Raw genomic sequence first — 5,841 nt, 5'->3', positions numbered from 1 at the left:
AAAAGCTAATTTGTAGGCAATAAGTAGGCAATTTGGGACAAAAATTATTCTCCTCACTAAATGTAATACTTTCAAGACAATAAGAATTTTTTAAAAACTATAACACTATCACATAGTAACTAAAGACAACTAACACGATTTTGAGATCATATCTTATTTACATACTCATATACTAAACATTACTGAAACAAAAACAATAAAATGAAAACCGCTTCTTCGCACAAACTAGTGTAACTAGTATAGATTTGCTTCCCTTTGGTAGTTGACTTTGATAGACAGTTGAGTGTGGCATGTTAGGATCGAATTCACCCACACACACTCTATGAATTAAGAACAGAAGAAGTTTCAAGAGAAAGATGAGAGATCTAGAGAGAGAAACAGAGAAACTAATATTTCGATGTATCACCCCGTGACTAAACTTCCACGGCGATGGAGTATATATATATTAATCAGGCTCCACAACTTAACATGGCATTCATGTTGCATTGACTTCTATAGCTGCAATCATACTTTGGCAAATGTACAGATTGTCGTGGATGTGTTGCCGCTTCGGCCACACACTCTTACAGTATTTTGTCTACATTGTTATTTGTTGCCTCTTTTTGTCTACGGTGTCTAATTATTGCACAACATTCCTTACACTGTAAGTCAGCCAAAACTTGAGGCGGAATTTCCTAAGTAATTTCAAGGGATGAATCATCATATTTTTACTTTCAGCTAGAAGACGGGCCTCACAAATTTAATGGAAAAACACAATTTACAAATTATAATTAAGGCAAGAGAGATAACTACCGCCCAATTCAAGTATCAAAATATCACATATTATAAAAGTTTACCATAATTTGATAAATAAGAATACTTTTTCAAAAAATATATATGGAATGCATAAATAAATGGGAAAATTACATGGGATGGCAAACATCCTTAAGGAATTATATAATAAGGGTATAGTTTAATTTATTTACTTATATAATTATAGTTTCTTTTTTTGTCATAATTAATGGGACCCATCATCTATATTTTAACCAATCGTAAAAAATTTTATTTTGATATTGTATATAATTTTATACAAATCAATATGATCTCTCTTATTCCTATTCCACCTCTTTCTCATATAACCACTCCTATCCGTTTTTGAAATTCAAATTGGCAAAAATTTCACTTCCCCCTCCGGTATTGATTTCTACTTTCACAGATAACCGTCAAAATCTAGCCATGAATCCATTTTTTTATTTTATTTCATTCTTCAACAATTGTATATACTATATTGCATGTTTAATACACGAAAGACATATGTATATTTCCTTAGTTCTATAAACGAAAGACATAAAAAAGTACTTTAAGTAGATGTATAGTTTATCCCTAAATTATATATTATAATTGTTTATTGGGATATGTATATTCTGATTAGTTTATACAAATTATTTAGGTTATGTATATAATGACTTGTATACTAAGTTAATTGGTGTAGTGTTGAATTTTATATTAAAGGCTCCCAATTATATATGTTTTGTAATTATAGTTTGTATGTATGTACAAAGCTCAAGTGTATTTAGTTATGTTTATGACTTATAATTGTTAAATATAATTTGTATATTTTAGTAGTTATGTACAATTAATTGAAGTTAAGTATATATTAAGTTTGTATATTAATGTAGTATATACAAAGTTGTTTAGACAATATTATATTGACATGTTTAAGTACCATATATATCTACACATATTAATACACAAAAAAAATAGTTTGTAGATACATACAAAAGAATTACAAATATAAATAAAATTACTATGAGCCCTTTTAGGCATTACGTACACTCTGACACCGATGTCATTGTTTATAATCATTGGTTTATTGCTTTCTTCAACTTTATATTCAATCTTCAATATCTTATTATTCATATCAACACCAATTGTATAAAACTCAAAAAATGTTGCTTATCCCTTAAACACTATACCCTCTATAATTAATGTAACAATTTGTATCGTCCCATCTTTCAAAATGCATAACAAAAATAGCCAATAAGACAATATCTATAGAATTTACAAATAAAATTTTATTTTATATACAATTGACATAACATTTTAATACAACCAATTTAATCAGTAATAAAAAAATTACATTACACTGACCTTGGTTTGCTTATATACAAATACTGCTTTTATAAAAAAAATTCTCATCTCCTGTAGATAATTGTCTCATACAGTTTTATATATAATACATACATTCAATATATACATTACTGCAGTTTTTGTATATGAATATTAGAAAACACGAAATGTATCCTATACAGCTATATTACAGGTAATGAAACTAAACACAATACTCAAATTTAATAAATATATATAATTTTTTCACACGCCTTCGTGTACACAAAATTAATATACATTTTGAATATTTACATTATTGCAGTAAATTGAATATAAATACTAGAGTACATAAACTACCGTATACAATCCATATATTCAAATCATTTTTTCATGAAATAAATAAGAAAATCATATAAATAATTACGCTACGAATATATAAAAATCTCAACCCACAAACGACGACGCATGCATTCAAATTTGTATATACAAGAGAAAATTGTATAATTAATGTCTTTCAATTGGTGTAGGATTCTTTTTGAAAAAAAATTAATTTTGAATGTTTACCTTAAATTGTGGCATTATCTAAATTTATTGTTACCCTATTTAATGCTACCGTTTCACTTCACTTTAAATTTTTTTATAAATTATAAACAAAAAAAATATTATATACAAAATTAAAGATACCTAAAATCCTAAACTATACCAATGAAATGTAATTAGATAAACTATACCCATTTAATGTTATTTCATCTAATAAGTTTGTCATAAATGAAATTTTCCCAAATATTAATTTTGATATTGTATATAATTTTATACAAATCAGTGTTATCTAGGGTTTAGGGTTTAGGGTTTAGGGTTTAGGGTTTTAGGGTTAAGGGTTTAGGGTCAAGGGTTTAGGGTTTAGGGTTTAGGGTTTAGGCGTTAGGGTTTAGGTTTCACGGTAGATCAGTGTTACCTAGTAACGAGTTCATGTAAGGGCCCCTTGACCATATTCATAAAGGCCTAATTTTTATGGTTTACGATTGCGTTGCCTTAACACAATTATAAGGGTGTAGCTCATTTTACCTTCTCAAGTATATTCTCTCCTTGTCTTGATCTAATAAGACTCTAACCCAAGTTGATCACCTTTTGACATTGTGATCATGAAACTTTACCTCCAAATTTGCGAGGAAAGTTTTATTAAAGGACCACGATCTTCAACCTTTAACTAAAGATTACAATGAATTGATCAGTCTCATTTCTTAAAATAAGACCATATGCAATTTGTTCTTATTCTCAAGACTGTTTTTGGTGTTATCTCCCTCAATTGAGCTCTTTTTTGGTTGATTGAAACTGGTGGACGTGAAAAAACATCGTGGCTACGTGGTTTGGTTTTTAGAGAGTGTAGGGGTGTTATAACCCTCTCAGTTATATATTTGTGAAGGCCTTTTTGTTTGTCATTTAGAACAATTCCATATTGACCCCAAGCTTTTTACGACTTAGTGGGACTGATAGTTTTGTCACCTTGTCGTTCGTGTAGTTTTAATGACTTTTTAATATTTTGGATCTTTTAAACCTTCAACAATTAATTTTGATAAAAAATTCAGGAAGAAAATCCTGGACTTTCCTTACTTAAACTATCAAACTTTCGAAAGGTATATCTTCCTCATACGATATAAAAAATGCGCAAACTTGATGTCATTGGAAATATATCTCTAGGCATGTCAAGATTTAACCATAACTCATCCTCATCAAAAAGTTATGGTCGTTTGAAAATGACCAAAAATCACTTTCTTAACTCAGTCAATTTTTTCCAAATTTTTTCCTTTCTTCCAAAAATGAATATTTTTAGTTTCTTAGCTTATTCCTTGTTATTTCAAATTGTAATATGTTTCAATATCTACCATTGGGATCATTCTCCCTCTAATAAGATTTCTTTTACTAAGCAAAGGATAGTAACATCAAGTTCAACACTTAACAAACAAAAGCAAGTAACCACATGCTTACTCATAGTTTATAAAGTACTAGGAAGAGAATTCGTATCTTGATTTGCATTCTCTTCGGATTCAAAGAAATGGGGATATCTCTTCTTAATATCTTCTTCAGATTTCTAAGTCACCTATTCAACAAATTAGTTCCTCCAAAGGATCTTGACTAATGAAACCTCCTTTCTTTTAAACTTGCGAACTTGGTGATCTAACATATGAACCGGAATCTCTTAATAGGATAAGCTATCCTTAATCCCAACTTTCAGTTGGTACAATCAATGAAGGATCGCCCATGCACTTTTTTAACATAGAGATATGAAATACCAAATGAATTGTTGCCAACTCTTATGGTAGCTATAACTCGTAATCTACATTTTCAAATCCTATTGGCTAGGCGATAAGTTCCAATATATCGAGGGCTAAGTTTCCCCTTCTAACTTAATCTAATGACACCCTTCATGGGTGAAACCTTCAAGTATACCCAATCATCCATTTTGAACTCTAAAGGTCTTCTCCTAACATCTCTTTAGGATTTTTGATGACTTTGTCCCGTTTTCGATCTCTCTTGAATTACCTTCATCTTGTTCATATCTTGGTGAACAAGATCTGGTCCTATTAACTCTGTTTCACCAACCTTGAACCATCCAATAGGAGATCTACATCTTCTTCCATGAAGATCTTCGTATGGAGCCATTTGGATGCTAGAATGGTAACTGTTGTCGTAAGCAAACTTGATGAGAGGTAGATGATCATCTCATCCATCTGAGGATGCAAAGAAGTGATTAAGTTCATGCAGTAAATTGTGCAACTACCTTTATCTGAAATGATCAAAACTGGGACTCCATGAAGTCTCACCACTTGCTGAATATATAACTTTGCATAATCTTCTGCCGAATGAATGGTGTTCACCGGCAAGAGTGGGATGATTCTTCATTCTATCGATAATCGCCCAAATTTAATCATGTTGCCTGCAAGACCTTGTTAACCTTGTGATGAAGTCCATATTAATCATCTCCCACTTTATTTACATAAGTTCTATGTTTTGATCCAACCCTCCAGGACTTTAGTGTTTTATTTTCACTTGCTGGCAATTTGGGAACTTGACAACAAACTCAACAATGCCCTTTTTTCATATCTTCCCACCAATATATATCCCTCAAATCGCTGTACATCTTTGTGGAACCCGGATAAATGAAATATTTAGAGCTATGAGCTTCTTCCATGATCCTCTCATGGAGTCCATCCACCCTAGGCACACACAATCTACCTTAATACTTTAGCACACCATCTTCCCATTGTTCAAAAGCTAATACCCTTTGCTTATGAGAATTTTCCTTCAATTCAACCAAAATGGGATCTTGGCCTTGCTTTTATATCAATTCTAACACTAATAATGACTCAGTCCCATTTGTCACCACTATTCCTTATGCTGTGAAGTCCATGAGTCGGACTCCTAAGCGTGCCAGTCTAAATACTTCTTTTTCCAATTACTTCTTCTCTTCCTTAATGTGGGCGGTAGTACTCATAGACAACCTTCTTAAGGCATCAACGACAACATTAACCTTAACTGGGTGGTAAAGAATGCTCATTTCATAATCTTTAAGAAGTTCTAACCACCTCCTTTGTTTGAGATTAATCTCTCTCTGAGTGAACACATATTGTAGGCTCTTGAGATCATTGAAAACATCCACATGAACACAATACAAATAGTGATGCCATATTTTTAAGGAGAATACTACATCAACCAACTCTAAGTCATGGGTTGGATAATTCTTTTCATAAACTT

This window comes from Solanum lycopersicum, chromosome 1 (genome assembly GCF_036512215.1).
Source record: "Solanum lycopersicum chromosome 1, SLM_r2.1".
In the NCBI taxonomy this organism is placed as follows: domain Eukaryota; kingdom Viridiplantae; phylum Streptophyta; class Magnoliopsida; order Solanales; family Solanaceae; genus Solanum; species Solanum lycopersicum.
The sequence above is the reverse complement of the archived record's forward strand: the minus strand, read 5'-3'. Positions refer to the sequence as shown.